The sequence below is a fragment of the Gallus gallus genome, chromosome 1 (genome assembly GCF_016699485.2).
Source record: "Gallus gallus isolate bGalGal1 chromosome 1, bGalGal1.mat.broiler.GRCg7b, whole genome shotgun sequence".
Taxonomy (NCBI): domain Eukaryota; kingdom Metazoa; phylum Chordata; class Aves; order Galliformes; family Phasianidae; genus Gallus; species Gallus gallus.
This window is the reverse complement of record NC_052532.1, coordinates 84,615,588-84,640,683: the sequence shown is the minus strand read 5'-3', so window position 1 is coordinate 84,640,683 and position 25,096 is coordinate 84,615,588. Positions and strand designations below refer to the sequence as shown.

The window sequence follows — 25,096 nt, the reverse complement described above, 5'->3', positions numbered from 1 at the left end:
TGTGAAAGGATGCCAGAGAACATTTCAAATTGTAAAGAACCTGTTTGCATACACACACACACAAAAAAAAAAAAAACCCACAAATGCACAAAAGCACTTCTCCGCATTCTGAAAAGTCAGAGTTAAATATTGCCAAAGGAAGATTAATAACAAAAAACACGAAGAGAGTGAGAGAGGGGAATATATTTTAAAAGAGCTGCGTTTGTTTCTTTCTGCAACTTGTCATTTATGCCAAATAAAAGGAGTACAGATGTGCTGCTAAAAGCACAGCATAAAATAATAAGGAACTGAAAATTCTAGACCAGCATCCATAATGTTAAAATCTGGTCTTCAAAGTCTTGAGACTCAGTGAGAGCCACAAGAAAATGGCAAGTTATAGCATGCATAGCTAAGCTAAGCTACTGTTAAGCACATGCAAATTTATGTTATAATAGAAATAGTGCTAATGTTCTTCACTGAGGCTGAGGTTTCTACTACTTGTCGCTAGGAGTTACTATAAAAGGGTGTATATGCTCTGTTGAAAGCCTTCAGATAAATTTTTCACGTCTGTAAGCAAGAATGTAATAATTCAGCCTGAAAACTGTGCAACTTACGAGCATCTGAAAGAGCAGATTTAGTAAGCTACAAATTTAATTGCATTTTAACTGAAAACTATTAATAATCACCATCCTTGTTCTCATTATACAAATCCTGTAAAAACAGGCTGTTTAATCTGCTGTTACAGAAATAATATAGCCATGATCACTTCTGTTCTTACATAGCATTCTGATCACAGGATTTTTATAGCATTCAAGCTGAATGCTTCAATGGTGGAAAAAAAAAATCACATCACATGGATGAATAATCTTTTTTTATTTCCTGAAGCAGTGAGAGGTAGCCAATGATTCTTATAAATACCATACTGCAGTAACTTAATGCATGATTAACATGATAACATTTCTATTCAGAGAGAAGAACATCTCAGTGTTATCAGTGGGAGGAAGACAAGAACTGCCCGCAATACTTTTGGAATCTTGCATGTATTTGGTGAGCTTGCCCCATCTGACACTTGACAAGCTTGGACAGCCTCTGTGTAAATGTATGTGTGAAATACTTCGGGATCAGTGACCACCAAGGGGTGCAGCTTCATTCTGTTTCTCTAGGAAGTGCAAAGCCAACTCATCGTCCTAAACATGCGAACTTACAATCAACACCTTTCACCTATCATTCTTGACCTCTCTCATGGATAAAGTCTCACTCTTGCCATTTTACATTTGAGCCAACTACAAGGCAACGAGGAGCAGCTTCCCACAGTCCGATTGAAAGTCACAGTTCCTGGGGACCCAGGAACATGTTAATCATTTTGTCCAAGACGAGAGGCTTGAACAACACATGTTAAGATTGCAAAGCACTAACAAGACTCCTGCACATGAATGGATTACAGAAAAGATCTAGGTTACTAAACTAAGAATTGCTTCAAATACCACTGAATTCAAGCAGTGTTTCATAAAAACAGGAGTTATCAAAATGCATTATTGAAGCTTCGATACAATGTGAAATTTAGTCGTATTTTCAACAGTTGAGGCTGACTGAAACCTTGGAAGAAACATGCTGCGTTTGGAGCTCCTGCTTTGATTCTGAGCCGAGCCTTAACTCAGAGCAGGGAGCTGCACGTGGTCCCCCATCCCCAGGCACTGAGATAAGGTCTCTCTTCCCTCCTCTTCAAAGCTTTTCCCAGAAAAGGCTTTGTTGAAACACACATATTTCTGCAGTGCCTCCCTTCCTGAATGGCGTATTTCTACCACACTGTTTAAGCCTGCAATTTTCTCTGCCCAGTCACTAGCTCCAAAGGCACAGCGGCGGCCGGCCCACGGGGCTCTGCGTGGGCAGGGCCGCTGGATAAGACCTAACATCGAGAACAGGCACGTCATCCCGTCCCGCGTTCTCCCGCGTTAAGACCGTGCCCGTATCCCGCCGCTGCCCGCCGGCCGGGCCGGGCCGCGCCGCCCGCGGGAGGGGGTGGGCGCCACCTGGCGGGGCGGCGGGAGGCGCGCATTCCTGGTCCCGACCCGGGGCTCCTCGGGCTGCGCCCGCCTCCGCAGCGAGAAGGGGCTGCTGCCTCCTCCCGTGCCGCGGCTGGAACGGCCTTTCAGGCGTGCGCAGGGCAGCACTTCCTGTGCGGCTTAGCGTTCCTACGAGAGCCGGGGAAGGAGTAAATTGAGCTTGCCTCATCTACAGAACCCCACGCGGTGCCCCCTCTGCCTGAGGGCGAGCCTCCTCCAGCCCCAGCCCTCTCACAGGCTGCACTGCTGGTATGGGGACTTGAGAGTCACCAATGTGCCAACCACATCCAGCCCGGCACAGCCTTCATCTGCAAGCCCTCTGCTCCCCCATGCTCTGTTGGCACTCAGGGTACCCACACAACTGAAAGGTTTCAGTCTAAAGGGAAAGATTAACACCACAGTGCTTTCTCAGTGCTCCACAGAGCACAGCCTCCTTGGCCAAGAGCTGTTAGCAAGCTGGCAACAGTTAACAACAGTTAACCTTAAGTGAAAATTAACTCGGCCTCCTTTGATTCTCCTGAAAGCCATTACAAGCTTTTCACGATGAGCTGCTGTGCTCCACTGAAACTGGGAGGCTTTGAGACCAGAAGAGCATCAGAGGCAGTGTTTATGTGTTCTGGTGCTGCCATGGTGTGAATTTGCTGTGTCAGCTCTCTAGCCACCCCTGCTTGCTTTAGCAGTGTTCTGCCCCAGCTTCCAGACCACAGTCATGCATCAAAATGGCTGCCAGGCCCAGCTGTCAGCAGCCTGCTGCCTTGGAATTGGGGTGGAGCTACCATCACTATCACCCCAAAAACATTGCAATTCAGCTGTGGTTTTAAAACATCAGGCAAACAATAATGCACATTTGGGCTAAAAAAAAAAACCTGAATGCTTTCCTTCTAGTCACTGCAGCAGCTACAAGCACTTAGATGGAGGAGGAACGAGGAGCCGCACTTGATCAAGTGACTACACTTGTTTGCACTGCAGAAACTCTACAGACCTTGTCAGATCTATTGAATTTGCACTTGTTACAAGAGGATGGGTCCCAGGTTTCTAATCTTACAGAACTTTAAGGCATGTTTGCACAAATTACTGTTTTTTTTATGTCCTTTTCCCCCCTTCTTTCCTTATGTTCAATTTAAGCCAGAATTAGTAGCATTTTAATCTTTTAAAAAGTTACTTTTGTCACAAAACAAAAATTATTGCTTACAGAGGAACACAGACACATAGGGAAGACAAACTGTCAAGAGAGGCAACCCTCTTCAGTGAATCCATTCAGCAGAATCCACTGAGGAAAGCATTCAGCTCACCTCAGTGAGACTAGGAAACAGGCCCTCCACACCACTATCCCAGCCAGGAAGGAGTAAATTTCAAAGCTACATCTTACCCTGGGTTTAGGCCTTCAAGGAGTGGGTAAGGAAAGGTCAGAAATAGGAAATACAAAGGAGACACAAAGGAGACCCCTCTCAACCCCTCCCTTCAGTTTTGTTTTTACCCTTTTGGAAAGCTTAGAGAGCAAGCACACTCATATTAAAGGAAGACTAGGAAAAGAAGCTCTTATTCATAGAGTTCTGATGCTCATAGCATAAGAATGTTTTAAGGATCAAGTTTTTAGTCCTTTAAGTTTTAAGGAGCTTTCTGTTCTCAAGGTTTGAGCTTTGCAACTTGTTTTAAAAAAAGATACTGCATCCTCTTGTTGTGGACAACAGCTCATGCACTCCTAAGCTAATGTACTGGCTTCATGTGCCAGAAGAGAGCATTGAGACGTGATGTGCAGGACAGCACGGGAACCCTCAGAAAATGCAAAGCCTGGTTCAGAATAGTTCCTTCTCTGTTGCTAGTGGAAATAATTTCTTGTTTTAATGCACAGTAGGTTGTATTTGCTTAATCCAATAGCATTTCTAAACTATAATCAGAAAATAACCTGTTTTCTTGTTTAAGTGTAATCACCAGTTTAAAATTAAAAAAAAAAACTAGTCTTAAAATATATAATCTGTAGACTTAAGGGTTATTGTACAACCATCTGTACCATAAGATTTCACAGAATGCAGTTCAGAAAGCTTATATTAAAAAGCGTAGTGAATAAAGGTTAAGGAGAAGAGAAATGGATAAAGGAGAAGAGCAGGATATCCAGCAGTTGTTTGCAATTGTACATTTACTTCAAAGTTAGGGCTAAGTTCACTATCTAGTAAGTATCACATTTTCCCACTGTGGTGTCAGCTTTGGAGAGAGGAGCTTTCTGCTTGTCTGCCTTGCCATTCCCAGTGACACAGCAGCTTGTAACATTCCAAGAACTTCTCACTTGCTCTCTATGCCTCTTTTTTTTTTTATCTTCCCAGTCTGAATGTGTTCACCAGATGCAATGACAGTTATATGAAAACAAGGAAAAAAAAAGACCAAAGATCTAAATAGATGCAGTATTTCCCAGTGGCTTATTTTCTAGAGGGTTATCCTTGCTGAAATGAGTATGTAACAAACTCTGCTAACCAGTGGAAATTCCAGAGATGAATTCATACCAGATATACTCAGCACCATGTAGTTCTTGTCAGCTATTGTGCAACAGCTGATCTAATCATTTACTTGAATAAAAGACTACTAACTTTACTTAGAAGGTTATTTTTTTCCCCCCTCATTTCACTTGTAATTTATGAAAGTTCATAGGAACAAGTTTGTGTGCAAGAGAATATTCGTGATGGCAAGAAGGTTCTGTTGTTTGTGAGAAGGTCCATGTGCAATGGAAACATTCACGTACCCATGCTAAAAATTCATTGTGAGCCTTGCAACTTATCCACTCAAGACACAGAAGCGTACCATCTGGAATGAACCTTACGGCAGACTCAAGAAATAAACTTTCACAGCTCTCTGAGGAAAGGACTTGGAAGCAGCTCATAGGCTGGAAGGTACTCATCTACACCCCTCACCAAACCCTTGGAAATAATCAGTTCATCTCAAGTGGTATTTCTGCTCTGCCAAACTTAAACAATGCTGGACCTGAGTAGTGAAGGATATCTGTCCAAGGACTGCTGATAGCAGATAAGCATGTGGAGAGAGGATACAGCTGAAGGATGCACCACCAACCTCCCCACTCATTGATAAAGTTGAGCAGGAGCAGTGTCACCAGCCGTGCTCCACTACAGAAACTTACAGAGGAGCGGTCCAGTTAGCAGAGACTGGACACTGTAACAAAACCAAAAGCTGGATCTCAAAAGTGGAACAGGTAGGAACTCTCAAGTGCTTTCTGGGAGGTCTGTCACCTATCCAAGGTTCAGAAGCATCTCTGTCCCACTCCTATGTGATGTATTTAACACCAGCTCTGCAGAATTGCCAAGTCATATGATGAAACTACAGAAAACATGAGCTAAGAGAACAAAACTTGCATCACTCCAAGCTGCTTTTTCAGGCTGTTTCCCTGCTCCCCTCCCCTTCTAGCATGGCTCTTTCTGAACTGTTGTTTCACACTCCAAGCCCCTAATGCCTTGATACGCCAGGCAAGAGCTGACATGTTGTGCATCTGTAAAAGGCACGCTCCTTATTCAAGGGGTGGTGTCCCATTAGCAACAGCTTAAAAAATGATTTAAACGTTGCACACAAACACTTCTCACAAAGCCTTCTGTTCCCATTGAGGCTAAAAAATTCCATTGTATGCGTAATCTTTTATGAGTGCATTCTTTGAATACTTTATATCTTAGAACTGTAACATTGCTGTTTATAAAAAGGAATGATACTGATAGCAATGTTAGGAACTTTCAGAAGGGACCACTTAGATCTTTAAATTTCCATATTAGTCCCGTTTCAAGAAAAATACAAAGCAAAACAAAGACCCTCAATTGCATAGTTTAAATTCTTTAAGAAACAGCTTCACATGCCAGGCTAAGAGGATAGAAAAACCAATCTTTGCCTCCTTGATCAGATCTTGCAGCCCTCTGAGGACAGATTCACATGAGAGATTTTAATCAGGCACAGCTGCAAACTGGTTTACAACTACTGAGTCAGATGTCCCAGGCTGTCCTGGGGATATTTAGAGAAGACAGCAAGCTGGGAGGTGAGAGGTTGGAGGAAGCAGAGGGCTGACCAGTTTTTGAGTTGCACAGGGAGTTGGGGATCCTCTGTATGTCGACCAGGGCCTGTGTCCAAGGACACTCAGATGGACGGTGTGCCCACTGTCCTCTTATTAATACTCAGGTGCCTTTTATTGCCAGTTACTACTGCTGAAACAACTGCAATACGCTACTTCAGGATAGAACCTTGGAGACTATTTGAGTCACTTCAGTGCTGTTCAAAGACTCTCTGCACTGAATCCCCTCACTTCCTGCAGAAGCGGGAGAGTAGTTGGTCCGATTTCCAATTTCTTTTAATTCAGAATAAACATTCTTCTATTAAAATTAACATTCTGCCTCTCTCAGCTTAACAATGTTAAACGCTTATTGCTTTAACAAGTTACAGTTACCAACTAGCCAATCTCAATGGACTTCTAATCATTCCTCAGGGAATTTTTCACACTGCTACAACATCACGTCAGAAACAAAGCTGCCAGCAGGGCTGCAGGTGACCCATTTTAAGGGACTTCCTCGCAATCCTCATAACAGAGCTAGCCTTCTATAAACCTGCTGAGCAATATGGACACACTGGAGCACAGAGATGATGTTCTGCTCTGCAGAACTGGAAATGTACACAACTGATTTCAGAATTCAGTAACTCAACCAGGGCAAAGATACAGATCTGTCATCTTCCTTTACAAAATCTTCTCCAGGCCTCAGAACAACTTGTCAGAACAAAGTGCAGATTTAAGAGTTCATTTCCACAGAGGCACCGCACTACATTAGAAGGACAGTATTCAGTGTGCAAAGCCTTTGTTGTTAAAGACTAGCACTTTGCAGCCCAATTCAATTCTAGCTCTAACAGCAAGGGACAACCTTTGTAGTCTAAAGCTGCTTGATCTTTCTGTTGCCTTCAGCTCAGAGGATCTCACTTTACTGCTCCCTTCTCTCATCACTTTCTTGCTTCTCCTCTTAGTTTGCTTCTATGGGTGAAATCACTCCTTATTTCCAGCTCCTTTTAAGCTGACCACCCAGTCATTTTCCCTATTTCAAGTATTAGTCTGAACTTGAATGAATGAGTTTGGTTTATTTGCAAAAGCACTTGCCTCTCTTTGCTCACGTTAGAACTAGTGGAAAGAGAAATCATTCCAGAATATATTAACAAGTATTTAGGACATATGAAGTAGCTCTTCAACTCTAGGTGAAGCATGAGTAAAGCCTCAGTTGCAATGCATGAATGAGACACGAACATGCTGAAAACAGCCTGGAAAAGATCAAAAGGAATAACTAGAGGACTTCACAGTTGAACAAGCCAAAATTGTTTTCTCCACTGAAGAGAAAACCAAAAGAGGGAAGGGACACTGATATTTCTGTACATAGAACACTGCTGCAGAGTTGAAAAGATCACACAGATTTTTCTGTTCATTGGAAATAACATAGGTAGAGACATGGTCTTTGTTGAGGGAAGGGGAGAGAGGAGACCCATCTGGTTTAGCTGTTTTTCTGACCCCATGCAAACTTCAACCTTTGTACATTCTGTCCTCTGTAGTACTAGTACCTGGTAGTACTCTTCTCTAAATCAGAAACGTAATTTAAAGGTTCAGTGTATGAGTTTAATCCTCATGCAAGAACACTTACATTTAATGACCCCAACATACCTTCCAGCTAGCTGCAAGCCTGCATTCCAAGGAGTAGCCAGATTACCCTGCACTGTAAGTGACTGTGTTAGGACAGTGCTACGTCTTTGAGAACAAGGCATGCAAACTTGGACTCCCCTCTGTGAAAGTGCAACCACTTCACTTTGAACTGGCTTGAGGAACTGGAAGAATAAGCTCATTTCTTCCCAAGACACGTCATGGAAAAGTTTCCTCATAGTTTCAGCACCTTCAAGAACTTGCAAGTTAGTCAATAAGAAATAGTGCTTAACACTTGCAGTGATATGCATCTGACTTACATCTGTTACCTGATGGTTTCAACTGCGAGATGTTATATCACCTCTATGTGCTGGATAGTGTGACACCTGTTTTAGAGCAAATGGTGAGGCCCATGAGATTCCAATAAGGCCACATGATTGTTTAGCAGACCAAAGGCCAAAACAAAAGGACACACAGTTTTACAAAACAGCTTCCACAAAACCTCAATTAATATTTTTGAAGACTCACAAAACGTGTTTTGCATCTACAGTTCTAAGGAAGAAATTGTAATCTTTCTTTTATTGAGCATCTGTTTTTCCAGCCATTTGTAATTCAAGCAGCTATCTGCAGTGCCTGAAATACCTTCTAGAGAAGAGAGAATGTGGTATTAGCAAGCAGCAATTTGCCCTCACAAGCTTAAAAAAACCAAAATATGCAAAAAAAAACCCACCCTGAAATCTTGCTTCTCTTATGGTGGTAAAGGCTGACCATATGGTGATCAGTGTGAACAGTTCTTTCAAGAAAGCATTCTTTAACTAAGAGCTAATAAAAGGCATGGAGGGTCAGTGAATTAACAAATACCAACAGGTCAGGGAATACAATAAGAAAAAAAGCAGCTTATTTTCCACCCAAGAATTAACTGTTCTAAATAGTGCAAGCTCAATCCAGAAAGTGAAAAGAAACTAGGGGCAGTGGGGAAATCACACAGGACAAAGCTGTATTTTATATTAAATTTACCGAGTTATTTGGAGAACAAAGACAGTCTATCAAAACAAAAATGCTGCAGTTTCCTGGAGCACTCTGGAAACTACAAATCTTTGCATATGAGAAATAGCTAACACTACAGGCCCAGTCTGTCGGTGGGAGCAGAGCTGACTGTAACTATTACATCCTTACCCCTGTAAATCTTGTGCCACTATTGCAGAAGACATCCCTAAGCAGAGAATTTAATCATTGGAGCTGTAAGTATTCTGTTACAGCTACTTCTGTATGACTCCCTCCTGTGGACACACTAGTCCGGAACAATTAGTGAGTAATTATTTCAAAATGAAGTCAGTTCTATTCCAGAGCACAGTGTCCACATGAGGGAGTTACACTGAAGTAAAGCTCTTCCACTGCAGCAGTGCTGGTCAACTTCCCTGTGTAAACAGGCCTCGTGACTCTGGTATTGAACTACTTTAATACAGATGCCTCTGGTCAGTAAAGTTATGGAGTCCAAGAGAATCAATCTTCCAAAAAATTGTATAGCTCCAAAAACTGACCCTAGAAGGACCAGAAACACATCCATACACTAGCTTTTGTATTGTAAATGTAATTAATTTTATGTTGTGTGAAATGTAATAGAAATAACTCTGGTATTAAACAGCCACACACATTTTGGAGTGTCTTCGCCACCCCAAGTTACTAGAAAGCTCAGAGAAGCATTAGAATATGCTGCCACTACAGAAGATTTTATAAGCACTCAATGACAGACAAGGAGGGAAGGCCCACAGAAGATAGATAAATGCTATGAAGATGAATTCAAAGTTCAATAGTTTGTACAGTGTGTTATAGAAGTGTAGAGGCAAAAATTTTACCCATGCCATGCAGTCATCCAAAAGCATCATAAAATCCAAAGAGAAAAATCGAGGAAGGAAGTAGTTTATACATTTCTGCCCAATCTGTAGGAAGTAAGAATACATGTCTCTCCTATGAGTTGGCAGGAGGGTAAAAAGCATTTCTGTCTCCAAACTCAAAAGTACACCAGCAGTTTCCTAATTCATTTTATGGAAGCTTGCCTTGCCATAGAAATGGCAGAGAACAGGCTTTTGAACTGTAAGTCTCACCTGCAGCAAGAGGAAGAAAGCTTCTGTGAAGCTCTCTTCATGTGCTTGGCTCCTCCTGAAGCCATCATGATCTCAGAAGGAGAAGTCCCTCTGCTCTTCCTTCAAAGAGGAGTTAGCTTTGCACTGTTCACAAGCCCAAATCATCCCAAACTGACAGCTTATGAGGAAAGTAACCTATCCAGAATACTCTTCATTAGTTGCCCAATAGCCAAGGAGAGAGAAGTTAGAATTCAGAGTTATTTTGTCTAAGCACATTCAAACATGCACTGCCCTTTCTGGCAACTTCCCCATCAGACTTCATTCTACCCACACCCACCACAACAGTACAGCTGTTCAAAAAACCTGCAAACTCTGTGATAATGGAAAAATCTATTTTCTTTCATTGTCAAAAGCGATTTTGTTGCTTGCATTGAACCTTACCAAAAGGATTCTGAGCTAAGCAGAGAAAAGAGAAATGTTTCCTTCACCACCTAGTCACAAACAGCAGAAATTTAGGAAAACCTGAGGCCTGATGAGATGAGACTGCAACAGACCTTAGGCAAGGTAAGTACAGCTGACTGCAGTCTATAAAATATACATTATAAAGTAATTATAAATGACAGCTGCAACAAACTCACACATGCAAGAAAACAGATTTAGTCCAAAACCAGGTACAGTAATACATCTGATGTAGTGCTGTACCACATGCAGACTTCCTTGGCACAGATCCATTTTGTCAAATTCCTGCAGTTTTTTCTTTGGTTTGAAGATCATTATCCTGAAGAGTAACGTGATAGTATAATGGATAGCTCACTTGTAGAAGCTGCAGTGGTGCTGGTGGTTGCCTTACTGCTCTTTTGTAATACTGAAAGGATGTGTTACATCTACGGACACTGGGTAATGCTTTCACTAGAGCCAAATGGCTTAGTACAAGATTCATCATAAACAGGTTGTGAAATAGAAGTGATTTATATGAACACATTTGGAAAGCATTCAAGGACTTTATGTATGAAGTCAATCCTGATTTATTCAAAGCTGACAAAATTATTTATGCAGTAGAAGATGCATATAGGAATATTTGCCAAGATTTTCGTTCTTCCATAAGCACGAATGTATACATGCTTAAAAACACTATACAGAAAACATACCTACTCCACCGAGGGGAGGCTGATCCAGCCTCATTCTGCTTGTGCTCTGAGCAGGCTGGACAGAAGCCAATCCCAGACCAAAATCCATACAGCCTTCTAGAATGATGCTGCATCTACCCCCATTTGCTTGCTGGTTTTTGCCTCATCAAAATACGAGCACTAAAAAGCAACTCATCTGCAGAAGCCATCACCACAAGGCCAAACTTATGTGGATGTGTTCATAAGCAAGAAATGTTAAGTGAGGCAACATTTTATTAATTCTCATAAATCAGGGCATCTCTGGGACTGGCTCTGGTACTATTTGATAGTCTGTTTCCCAATAGGAATGGCATAGTGGTAGCAAAGTGAAAAAATACTAGAAGCTGGAGGTGAATTCTTATGCGGGAACATTCACTTTTTATTTAAGCCTTAAAATAGAATCCTTGTTTTGCTCAGCACCATTATTTGTTTTGACATATCTAACCTGAAGAATATTGCTGGTGTTCTAGATCATATGAAAAAACAGATCAGCTAACACATTTGACACGAGTTAACATGTGCTGTCAGCATCATATGCCAAATAATGTGCATACCAAGGCTCTAGCTAGCATACATTCTTTTGTGTTTCATGTGGGGAAACTGAATTACTGCAATTACAGCATGAGTGACAAGTTCCTAATTTGCTGTCTTAATTCTGACCATATTTACGGTGAACTGATGTGGATCATTTAATGTCTTTCCTTCTCCCAAAAATGCATTCATTCATTTTTTTAGGGTCCTGCTCAGAGACATCTTAGTCATTGCACCACCAAGAGAAGGGACACGGATCCTCAAGCACTTAGATTATGAGGCAAAGTTAAAGGGCTTCCTTTGGGATGCAAAGGAAGACAGAATGGGATAGAATGTAAACAATTGCATAATATTGGGACTGAAAAGCATAAGGTGTTCATCACTACTTCTTTTACTAATTTTAACTGAAGGTGTTATTCTACAGTCCCAAATGTCACTGAGAAGTTTGGAACTGAACAGATTCAATAGGCAGTGGTATGGTGCCCTTGGTATAGATTTCCACACCAGGGAAATAAACTAAATGAAGATCTTTTTCACCCTTAAGTGCTGGAATTGGAATACTTTGTGACATTATTAAAATATTATGCTGCCTCCACAAGTTACAGAAAATAGCTTTAAATCCTCCATCCTTTATTCCATACTGTTCAGACGGCAATTCATAAAAAAAAAATCAAGGATCTTTTTATTTTAGGCACAAATATAAAGGATTTAATCATGGGTATTGTAAGACAGTTGTGAAGAGCATCGAAGGCTGTTAGCTGTACTATGGCTTGTTTCACATGCTAAAGGAAAGGAACAGGTAACAGTGTTCAGAACCACTGGTGGCTTCAGAATTTGAATACTGCTCCAGATTTATGTTCTGCTTTCATCTGAAGCACAGACTTCACTCAGTGAAGTCACCTTGGTTTGGTGGTAACAACTCAGCTCAATGAGGAGAGCAGTTTTAAAACAAAGGTACACAGTCTCAAGAGAATTCTTATTCTAGGCAAAGCTCAGCATTCATTTATACAGTTTGCAGTTCTTCCTTAATTAACTTCTTAGGACCCCTCTACATGGCTTATCAAGAATACACAGTATTTAGGAGGCAGCTGCATTACCCCAAATATCACAGCTTTTACTGTGAATGTAAACCATACACACAGTCACCTGTAATGAGCCATAAAAACAAATCTCTTGGGCTTCACTGAAAGGTCATTCATTCCAAGACAGTGAATGTTATCTTCTGAAGTCAACAGGAATTTTATCCAGAATTTCATTTAAACATACACAGTCTTAGCTGTTATAGCCTAGTAACTTCTCTTTAGGGTGATGTAACTTCTGACAACCAGAGCAAAAAGGTCTGAACAGGTAAATATGCAACTGTTAGGCTGCTCTCAAAAATCTGCAGGAGAGGCTACAGCAAAACAGCTCGAGAGCCAGTGCTTCCAAAACACTGGCTTGCTATGCTTTCTTTAAGATGAAGTTATAAGGCAGGATTCCAGTACAGCCATCTGCATTCTGACATTGCAGGCTGAGAGTACAGGAAGGAAGGAGGTATAAAGACAGTGCTGGAACATGCCCTAACCTGCTGGCTGGATGAGTTAAAGAAAAGTTGATGACTACTCACAGATTCATAGAATTGTTGGATGGGACTTCAAGAGATCATCAAGTCCAACCCCTGTGCTAAAGCAGGTACCCTACAATAGGTTGTACAGGTAGGCATCTGGACAGGTCTTGAATATCTCCGTAGAAGGAGACTCCACAACCTCTCTGGGCAGCCTGTTCCACTGCTCTGCCACCCTTACCATAAGGAAGTTCTTCTGCATGTTAGTACAGAACTTCCCAAGTTCAATTTTTTGGCCCTTCCTCCTTCTCCTATCACTGCACACCACCGAGAACAGCCTGGCCTCATCCATTTGGCTCCCTTTAGATATTCACAAACATTAATCAGAGCTCCTCTCAGTCTTTCTTTCCCCCAGGCTGAACAGACCCAGGTTACTCAGCTTTTCCTCATAGGGGAATTGCTCCAGACCCCTAATCGCCTTTGTGACCCTCTGCTAGACTCCTTCTAGGAGATCCCCATCTTTTTTCAAATGGAGGGCCTGAACTGGACACAGTATTCTAAATATGGCCTCAGCAGGGTAGAGCAGAGGCGGAGGATCACCTCCCTTGACCTTCTGGCCACACTTTTTTTTTTCTTAAATGCACCCCAGGATACCACTGACATTCTTAGCCACAAGGCTCAAAGCTATCCTGTTGCCCACCAGAACATCCAGTTCCTCTCCAGCAGGTCAGCCCCTAGCCTGTACAGATGCACTTCTCCCCAGGTGCAAGACTCTACATGTGCTCTTGTCAGGTTCCTCCCCACCCAACTTTCCAATCTGTCCAGGTCTTGTTGAATGCCAGCACAGCCTTCCAGTGTCAGCCAGTCCTCCCAGCTTTGTATCATCAGCAGACTTGCTGAGGGTGGACTCTATCCCTTCTTTCATGTCATTGATGAAGATATTGAACAAGATCAGAACCAACACCAACCCTTGGAGAGCACCATGTTAGAGGCCTCCAACCACACTCTATGCCACTGATGCTCTCTGAGCTCTTCTAGTCAGCCACTTGTTAATCTAACTCATTGTCCACTCACCTATCCTGCGCTTTCTGTGTTTCCAAACAAATATGTTGAGGGAGACAGTGCCAAACGCCTTGCTGAAGTCAGTACACAACATCCACTGCTCTCCTGTCATCCACCCAGCCAGTGATGACATCATAGAAGGCTATTATGCTTGTCAAGCATGATTTTCTCCCTTGGTGAACCCGTGTTGACTACTCCTGTTCGCTACTACTACTCCTCACTGTCCATAAAACTGCATAAGCTTATCTGAAACAATAATGGAAGCTGCATCACATCAAATTTTAGCTGCATAGCTACAGATCATCCCTAACTGCTATTTCACCTTTGCAAAACCCTACTCAAGGGCTTCCCCAAATGTAGCTGCTTCAAAGGTTATGTGACTTGGCAAATAAGTTCAGCCTCAGCTAAGGAGAAACAGTAACAATCCAAGATATTCAGGTACTATTAATACGTTTACAAGATGCTTGAGAAACTCGCATCAAATGAATAGGCTTTTTCATAAAAAAGGAAATAATACAGGCAGAGGAGAACACCAACGGTCATCAACTTCCAACTCCTACTTGAGACTCAAGATAGATTTACATAGGGACACAAACTATTCTCACCTCCTCAGCGCTGAGCCCCCATGTAAGAATATAAGGATGCTGAGGTAATGCTGACTTCTTGCTTAGTAAGCAAAGTCATTATGAGTAGGTTAATGCTTTAAATAGGCTGAATGTCCTATATCACAAGGCAATGGAAATCCAGATGACATAGAGGAAGCAAAAGGAACACAGCAGCAGTTTCATCCCACCAGTTCTGCTTCAGATATCAACCTGAGAGATTGAAGTGTAGCTAGCAATTTTAATTGCTTATTTCAAATTATCCAGATATAAATCAATATCTCAGAGTCACCAATCAAATAAAGCTTTGTGACCTCTGCAAGAAGTGAATTCTAGGGCCACAAGAATAGATAAAGTGTCTTCCAAGACAGATTTAACGTCTTTTAAATTATGCTTTCTATGTTCCCATTACAGCTTTGCATACATTTCCTTGCATGAATAGAATTTAATTCCTGCAGACTTCATTTCAGTGAATACATCCTGCAAGTCAGAAGAAATAAAGCCAGCAAATTTTAGAGTCTACAACTTCCCTACACACAATATTCTTACTACCTTAAACGTGAACTAAACATAAAATTGTTCAGTGAATTTTAAAATAGATTGGATTGGCAAATAGGCCAAGGCAGGGCTAGCACATGTGTATCTAGAAAGATGAAATAAAATTGTCCGGAGTATCTTCTGAAACATCCTCCAGAGCAAGTGATCATCTCAAATATATATACATATATATATATATGCAATATTTCCATTTCCCCATGCTGTTAAAAAAAATGACTACTTAAGTGCCCTGACAGTCTTGTGAAGAAATAGCAGTACAGATTACAGGGCTTTTGTTACATGGCAAGTAAAAGCATGAACATCTTAAAACCTGACACCTCACACAGGCAGTCTTGTGTGTGTTCTGTCTTTGCAAGGCAAAAGGTGATGTGATTTTTGAGTTTAGATCTTCTAGTAACTAGAAAATTAAGACAGTTTGCATTTCTGAAACATTTAACAGCCTAAATTCAAGGCACTTGCAATTGTTACTGCTTGTAGCGTAAAGGCACATTGCAAGTTGGCACTTGTGCATACAAACTTGAGAAAACGGTCCAAGCAGAAGAGCAGCACATCAGGTGCTGCATGATAATGAAAAATATTTCAGCTTTTGCTTTTCAACTAAGGTACAACAGGATTTTCAGGCTGATTCACTTTGGATAAAATTCCCCTCTTTTCCCTTCACAGGCCGCGAGGTTCAGAGACGGGTTTACAGAGGTGCGCCGACCAGCAGCCAAAGAAACTAATTGGTCTGCACTTGATCATAGAATCACAATCAAAGGATGGTTTGGTTTAGGGGGGGGGGCCCACCTAGCACCAACCCTCCTGCTGTGGCCAGGGCCATCTTTCATAGATCTGGTTGCTCAAAGCTGAGCTGCAACTTTTTTTATGCAAATATGTTCTTGGCCTGTGCCTGTTGTAGACTACTGCTCACGCCCTGGACAACAGAGACAAGATATACCCAGCCACCTTCTGCAGTGCAGATGGGAACAGTGGTCTTGTGAGCTCCTCGCTGGTTTAACAATTTGGTTAACAAGATGGAAATTAAACTTTTAACAATGGCACAAGTCACGTCAAAGGCAGATGTTTGTTTCATAACAGTTTTTAAATGTAATAAATTCTGATGTTATTTAGTATAGTGTCTGGAATACAAAGAAATGCTACATTATTTTCAGTACAAAGCCTAAGATAAAATATTGCCTTAGAACCCAATCCTTCCCTCTCAGGAAGAAAGGAGAAGAAAAATGTCACTCATCTTTTTTCCAACGTCTGATTCCTGCTTTTGTTCCTCTCAGGCCTTTCCCTTTTGGCTCTGAGTGCCTGGTGTTCAACTCTGGTATGGCTGCTGGTATGAGCAAAATGGCCCTGGATCACTTTGCAAGTTTTCTAGGTCATGACTTTCATAAAAGAAGCTAGTAAACAGTAAGAACTGCTGGGATTATTGTTATTGGTGAACTTCCCTGAGCAAACAGCATGTTAGAGAAGCAGTGAACAATTGAAACCAATAATTCAAGTCGTCCAGCTTTGTTACCAGCCATCCCCAGTTTGGGGAAATCATTCCATTCCCATCTGTCATCATAGTGAGTAAAAACTTCCAACACAATCTTAAATTTCTAGGAAATATCTTTATCATAATAATTTACAAGTAGAACTTTCTATCAGAGACTCCAGATATCCCTTACAAAAAAAACTGTTCAGTACTCAACACGTTGCCCTGAGGCTTTCGTTGTCATGATACAAGGTTAGGTGAAGCAACTGAGGCAGAGATGGCCAGATATCCTGCTTCAAGGAAAGACTTCAGTGAGTATTTCTAATTGATCATAAACATTAAGGGAGAGACCCAGTCTCAATTTACTGCTTTTTGAACACCACAGAAGTCAGAAGAAATCTGCATGATTGTCTATAAGGCTACCCAAACATGAGCAGCTTTCCAAGGGTCCCACTAACTTGTTTTGCCTGCAGAGAATGGAAGCTTAGGCTACCTAACATTTACCCACTGATCTTTTGAGAACTATGTGTTTGAAGTTCCACAGCACAGGACCTGATCTGTGGTGATGAATAGTATAAGGCTGGCTCAAGGAACAGAAAAACCAGTGCTCTCTACGCACTGATTTCAGTGTTTTGGCAACAGGTAATCTGCGTGTAGAAGTATAATCAAAATCCATATGCCTGGAAATAAGTGCATGCTTTATTACCATTCAAATTCTTCAAGAAAAAAGTTATTTGTTAGGAAAATGAAACAATGAGTACAAGGGAGTTTCTGGAATTGAAAGAGGAGCTGCATGCAAAACCAAGGAGGAAAAAAAAAGACACCAGATATGGAATTTTCTTCTGAGACCAAGAACCCTCCCTGGAACTTGATCCAAAAATCCATATCTCACCTACATGTCAGTAGGAATCTGCAGATTTGCAGGGATTTCAGTGGGAAGTTACATAAATAAAAGGATCTTCTTGCAGGAATAGGCTGGAGGCTAGAAGAGCTCCCATGATACTCATATATCTAATTAAGAACAGCAGATTGGAAGGGACTCTTGGGTCACTGAGTTCAGTCCCTTGTTTTTGCAGGCAACCATGCCATATAATCTTTTTCATATGCCGCTCAGGCTCTGCTTAAAATCAATTAAGAGAGTTTTGTGTGTGTGTGTTGGGGGGGGGGGGGGGGGGAAGGGGCAGAGGGGGACTTAGGTTTTTCTTGTGCTTTGCTCCTGGTACTCTTAGGGAAAGTTGTCTTAGACTCTCTTTTCTTCCAGAATGAGAAATGCTTTAAAATCCAGAATAACTGCACTCACAGTTAGATTGTACCCATCTGTTCTTGTGTTAGCATTTCCCTAAGCTTAAATAGCACTTCTTTTTCTAATACATTTATAGAATACAGTTGTAACCCTCTCTTTGTTTGGCCTAACCATGCTGGCTCAGCGCTTCCTCTCCCTTGTAGGATTTCTCCAGCCCTGAACATTCTGAGCACTTTTTGCACCTATTTCTGTTAAGCCTTCTTAATTAAGAGGTATTCTGGCTGTACTCAGTGTTCCTGATGAAGACTGTTTGCAGCTTTTGGAAATATCTTGACTGATGCAGCCTGATACATTTAAGCCCATTTCTGTTAGACATAGTAAGTGGAAATTTCAGCAAGAGTCCCACTGACTTCAGAGGATGAACTCCATCACCTTTCTTTGCTCCCAGTGTCCAGACTTCATTCTACCTAAAAATTTCCTCAACTAAAGATTTAGAAAATAACAAAAGCTAGCAATGTGTCTTTGCACATAATTATGAAATGAAAAAATGGTAGTATTTGTAATAGGTACTGGTAAGACAGTTTTCTGAGAACTTATGTTAAACTAGTTGAATCAAAGATAGATCTTTTTAAATTAATGAATAGATTTTTTGACCAGCTTTAACAACAATATACCCAAAAGATTTGTCAGAAATGAGATTAAGAATTACTCTTTCACATGAAAGAATTCAGATTTATCTGCTGCTGGATGCTGCATTTGGCATGAACTGCAAGCTTGCAAAAGGGTGGAGGGTTTGATCAAAAGATCCAGAAAATTTATGTGGGTAACCGAAGCCAATCTATTTGGCAAAACATACAGATAATGTTACTGTCACATTGTTTTGGGATTCTTTGGTATTGCAAGTTTTCCAAAATAAGTTTGTATTCAATAAATTGGAATCAGCGAGTCATAATAAAAGGTATTTCTCTGTAGGAAGAAACGAGCAGAGAAGATTCAGGATTTGAGGCTGCAGAGAACCTGTTTTACTACACTCCCAGTACAAATTCTGGAATCTAAAGAACTGTGCACCCATGTGCTACACTGGCCACTTTTGAGAAAGTGACAGATGGCACTCAGTAACAACTTGATAGACCTCAAATTGATCTGTACCCTCCTGATTCTTTGGAATACTATGCTCTTTGGAGTATGCCCCTAAACAGAGGCATCTCAAAATACACCTGAAACTATAGGTCACCATACCTGGTGAGTATGCTTGCTACTTTTGTTTAGAAGCAGCTATGTATTAATCAAACAACTTCCTAGTCAAGAACACTGACAAGATAATCCAGCTACATAACATTGATAACAGGATGAAACAACATTTATGGGAATTTTTCAATCTGCAGCAACACACATGGTTAAAACAGACTAAACCGATGTGTAACATTTTTATGACGAAGACATGCTTTCATTGATTGCCACTAATCATGCTGTAAGTCAGAACTGGTTTTGGATATGCTTGCAAGGAGCTCTGAACACTTTTTAAAGACATTCTTTAAATGAAAATCTCCCCATATTTCCTTCTCTGACAGTTATCCCATCTAATCAATAGACAGGATTAAAAGTATCACCATTTCTTCTGAAGTCAGCCTGGTATATGCTGTGCTGCAATTGCCATCACTAATTAACCTTTCTGCCAGCTGTTTGCTGGTAAAATGAGTAGCATTTAACAGAGAACCAAATTATTCTTAGACCAAAAATAATGAACTAGGGTTTCCTTTCTGATGAAAAAAAACTGTTGCCAGATACTTCTTGTCTGAAATAATGACTTAAATCTTGGCTGCATTGAGTAGTTAAGTCTTTTCTCATAACCTCTTGACAAAGCATGTTCAGGCAGTGCCTTCACTCTCTTAAAACTTGCATGTAATTGTGATCCTAGATACCTGAAGTTGGGTTATAGGCAAGCTGGAGCCAAACCAGAGCCACAATATTCAAGCTCTGGACTCTCTTAAAGCTCAGCGTGTAGGGGTACATTTGCATACGAGTTCAAGATTTTGGGTTGGCACCCTCTTCCTTCTGCCGCCCACCCCCTTCTGCCACCCCCCTCCCCCTCCCCCCCCCCCCCCCCCCCCATCAGTTATCTTGCCTGCTTTATTTTGAAGTTACTTTTCTCTTTTTACTTTCATAGGCACACAGTAAGCAAAAATGGAAATGAAAAACATTTGTATACTGAACAATGCAATCAAACACTATCATGAGAAAAAAAATGAAGAAACTACGTTTCAACATAAGAAACATGCTGCATGGTTTCGTACGAGTCTTCCAATAGCTGTCCACCTCATTTAAAGTAGGTAAATCCTGTTTTACTTCCTTTCTCACTTATATTCTAACTATCATGTTAGCTTCAACTTCATGGAGACAGATAAAGAGCTAAGCTAGCGTCAGTAAATGTTGTCATCACTGCAGTAATAAGAGCAATACTTACTATAGAGGTATTCACCTGAGAAAGAGAACATCTGAGCTCTCATACTGATCTAAGAATTGGTAATTCAGGCTGTACATATACCTGACCTGTGGTTTGAAAGTGACAGGAAGCTACACGAAGAGAATCAAAGACATCTTCAGTTTTCAGACAACCAAAAGGGATGACATATTTAATTTGTTTGGGTCTAATGAGAAGGGCTTTCTGAATGACACTTTAAATCTAGTTGCCTTTTACATCTGAAGCACTTGGTTTCAAAATGTTTCATTTACTTGACTTCAGACTACCATTTTTTTGGTTGCTTTTCCTCAAGGATTTATTTTGGCCAAAAACCTTGACCTGTACTAGCACATATTTATGAAATGTTTTCATTCAAAGTTTTTTGAACACAGTTCTGACCAAGATGTTTGTCCTGGTCTGTTTTAATTTCACTTATTCCTTTCTGGAGAAGAGCAGTGTCCAGGCATCAACATTCAGATGCACAAGCCATGCAAGAGTTCCCGAGATGAAAGGATTCCACTGAGTTACTTGGCAATTCACTCCCCTCTCCTAGTTTCTATCTAATGGCACAAATATTTGCTCTCTTGCATCACACCCAGGGCTCAAAAAAACACTTTGGGTGTGCAGCACCAGACTGAGAAGCGCAAAGCTGTCAGAGAAGCTGGATGCCTTTGGCAGCTTTTAGTCTCTGCTCCCAGGTGGTAGAAAACACCAAAAGCAATTTTGAAAGACAGCAAGAATTAGGTTCCTGGGTGTCATCCGTGCATTTAGAGAGACTACTTTGTTCACACCATGCCCTGCAGCAATTTCTAATAGTGGAATTAAATAGTTAATTGAACAGTATTTAATAACTGTAGCCATCTCAAAGCAAAAAAAAAAACACAACAGGTTCCACATGCCTTTTACTTTCTTGGACAAATCTGGTTTGTCTAACAAAAAGACCCATGTGTATTCCTTTTTGTTTCTTTCAGTTAGCTGCTGCTTCTCTCCATGGCTACCAGCATTTTGCTGAATAGACATCATTCATTCAACCGACAGCAGAGTGAAAAATGCCATTTACTTTCACTGTCATGATCCCTACTTAAAGCTACACCTTTTAAGGCATTCTGTCCTCCCTCCTGAGGAGACAGCTTACACACAGGCTCTAACTCTCAAACAGTAAAACTGAAGTCACATATTTTCCTCTCCACCTCATTAGGTAGGATGTTTATCAGAACTTAACTACATATGGAGCACAAAACCCACTGACCTTTGGCAGCACTTAGACAGAAAGGCACTTCTGGGGCATACCACATGGAATAATCTTTTTCTACTACGCTACAGAGTAATTATGAATCTTTAAGGAAAAATGCAAGCACTCTGGAAATCAAAGAACTGAACAAAAGCCCCAGGAGATTTTTGAAAGAAGACAAGCTACTTTCGGAATAGGTATCCTGTACAACTACTTCTCTATTTGAAAGCTTCTGAATATTTCAAAATGCATGATTTAAATGTCTCCTTCCAGTTCCAGAAGAACACACACCTGCATCACTACACCGAAGAGAATTAGCCCACCAGCGATGGCAGGGATCTCAGGGCTCAGACATTTCCCCTTCCCAGAGAGGCCACTGGAGACAAGTGGAGAACATTTATCCACTGCCTGCTCCTGCTGGGGAAGGAAAAAAAAAACCTTGATGCCCCCTGCTGCTTTCAGCTGATGCTGGTTCTCCTGTAGCATTGTGCCATAGTGATACTTTACAACTGCTAAAGCTTCCCAGGTAAGATATTTAAATCTGTCAAATACATCACCATGCCTATTTCAGCCTGTAATCAGTTTCTGGGTAAGTGACATGCCCTCATTCACTTCCTTATGTGTTAAAAAGAAGCAAAAGCTCTTAAGAATTAATTGCACTGGTATCACTTCCTATCCATGTTTGGTAGAGCTTTGATGCATCTTGCAAGTTACACACTTTCTACAACTGTCTTAGCAGAGCATAAAAAAAATCCACCACCTCTGGCTTGCTTAACATTTTAATTCCTTTGTTAAAAAGGAAAATGATATTTTATGCCCAAACTAGGGCATAGCTGAATCTGAAGATAACATCTGTGGGAAATGTAAGTTTCAAGTAGAATACGCCTATTAAAGCATGAGTGATTCGTAACAAATTTTGTTGGCAGGAGCTCAGATAGATACATTTTATACATCTTAACAGAATGCATATTTAAACATGGAATAAATTACTCTCAACCACAACGTACACACAACACAGGCACAGCAAATGCAATCTCCTTTGTAACCAGCAGGTCTAAGCCCCTTCTGCCCTGTTTGCACCATCATTTTCAACTGAATCTAGTGAATGCTTATGTGAGAAAACTATTGTTAAGTATGAGGACTGCATTACTCACTTCCACATCTCACAGTACACACCTGCAACAGTCTGATTGCAGAGTTGCTGGTGAATGTTCACTTGTGCAGTTCCTCAGAAGAGCAGGCTCTGACTGACAGCAGATCTTGCCTATCTTCCCCTCCACAAGTAGAAAAGGGTCACAAGATGCCGTTCAAGCAAAGCCACAGGTCACATAAATTCTAACCCTAAAAGGCAAAGAGAATCCAAGCAAAGAAGCTTGGCTTCCACTTCTTCCCCTGGATCTTCTAAAAGCCAAGCTTCCACTTGAGATCCAGCAACAGACCCAAAGGATTGTTTTATTCCTATTTAAGATTAATGTTGCTGATACGTGGGGGCTACACATTGTCTGGTGACATAAAGATTCATCGCCAGCCAGTATTTTATTAAGAGAAATCCCTAAATGCTGTTACTCATCTTCATCTCTGCCAGTAGCTAGCAGTAAGTTGCTTTTTCAACTTAACTGCATCCTTCCTTTCAATCTTCTCTAACTGAAGAAGAAAAACACAACAGTGGCTGGGAGGTGAATGTATTATTTCATTCTGTAGCAAATCTCCCATGGAGAAGAGTTCAATTGCTACGCCCTTAGACAGAGATTACTAAGTCCGTCAAGATTTCAATTCTCCCAGGGGACAGACAGTTTCATACTAAATTTTTTTGTGCAAGGCCAAGAAAGCAAAGGGCTTGATCTTAGTTCAGGCATCTAGGTATTACTGTAAAATTAAAAACAAAATAATCTAAAAATCTCACTTTCACCCCTGGCACACGTCCATTCAGAGGATGCTGCTATTGTAGAAGTTCCTAAAATAAGTAACAGCTGCAACCTACGCTCACTGAGGGTGGTGAAGTTGGCTTGGTTTTTTTTGACAGCCAGTCAGAAAAAGCCATCAAAACGTGCAGATGAAAGAGCTACACCACTCTATGCTGTTTACTGGACCAGCTGCTGTTTCCATGTGAGTAAGAGCGATGAGGCCAGCAAGCCCAGATCAGTGCCACATCCCTCCACCTTTCCCTCTAAGGAGGAGAGGACAGACTACTGTCAGTAACTAGGTGGGAAAGCATCTGCCATATCACTAATTCTTCGTATCTGATATTCCCCACATACCACGCATACAGGAACAATACAACAAGAAAATCTATAGCATTCTTATGAAGATCACTCATGTTTGTAACACAAAATTTTAATCACAATTTTCAGCCCTAGGAGCTAAATAAACAATATTATCTATCATTCAATACATATCACAGTATGCTTGAAAAATCTTTTCCTCCACTTAACAGATACCCTTTCAGTCTCTCTTTAAAAGAAATATTTTTTGCCTACAGTTCTTGTGTTTGGTCTGTAGCCAGAGGAAAATATTTCGGGAAAGTGTGAGGCCATTTGGACAAGACATCCCTGGGAAACTGGACTGAAAAAAAAAGGAGGTGTTGTCACTTGTCACTTCAGAAAAAAAATTGCGTTCCTTCTCCCTTTTCTTACATATAGGCATGTCTTCAAAATCTGAGTTGGCAGATAAACTCCAATAACGACCTTTTTTATTATCTAAGAATCACAGAATTTTCTCTTGTGAGAGGAGGCACAACTTTTGAAGATAATTGTCAAACAATCCAGACTGTAACTTATCCATCACAAGCAGCTTTGCATCTATCATGTCACTCCTGTATATATAATTGGATAGTAACATTACAGATCTGTTCATGTACAGGAGGTTTATCACACACAGAAGCAGCCTGCATTCGCTAACATCCAGCTATCAAGACAGAAGTCGCCCAGAGAAACAGATCTCTTCCACATCCATCACTACATTGCAATTCTGTATGACAAGAAGGAAGTTCCACAATCTGACCAAGCCACCCTTAAGAAATTCACATGGATGGAACGCACAGGTATTACAGCACATCACTACCCCAGCACGCAAAGCACTGAGCCCCGGTTACAGTCACAGAAGTGTCATTCAAATTCACCTTGTTAAAGGCAACAGATTTCATGAATCATCTAAAGGTGTCACTCAGTCTTCTCTAGTGTTTTATAAACATTGCCTGGAAATCCTTCTTTTGTAGGCTTTTAGACCAACACAAAAAAAAAAGGCAGAATTTTTCCTATTTCTTGACCAAAAGACAGAGCGACTAGCAAGTCTTTCTGCAAGAACAGTAATCTCAAGACTTCCTTTTGGTGATTCTTCTGGCATTCAGACAAAAATAAAATGGTATTTTCCCTCTAGCCATTTGTTATACTGGGGCTAGGAAAATGAGCCCATCACATAGAAGGGAATCAGGCTCGGAGAGCTATACATAGAAGCAA

At 41.0% G+C, this 25,096-nt stretch overlaps 1 protein-coding gene and 1 long non-coding RNA gene across 4 annotated transcripts in view; one reads left to right on the top strand and one right to left on the bottom strand.

Annotated features, from left to right (window-relative positions):
- The window catches only part of DCBLD2 (discoidin, CUB and LCCL domain containing 2), a 310,431-nt gene that overhangs the window by 190,681 nt on the left and 94,654 nt on the right, over positions 1 to 25,096 (bottom strand). The gene's annotated exons all lie outside the window — the stretch shown is intronic.
- LOC121107113 lies at positions 17,909 to 24,662 on the top strand. Of its 2 annotated transcripts, XR_005840602.1 has the most exons (4): positions 17,909 to 19,191; positions 20,117 to 20,275; positions 21,915 to 22,167; positions 23,665 to 24,662. It is a non-coding gene; the product is annotated as an uncharacterized LOC121107113 (long non-coding RNA). The 2 variants fall into 2 exon arrangements; XR_005840603.1 differs by lacking the exons at positions 21,915 to 22,167; positions 23,665 to 24,662 and adding an exon at positions 21,386 to 21,505.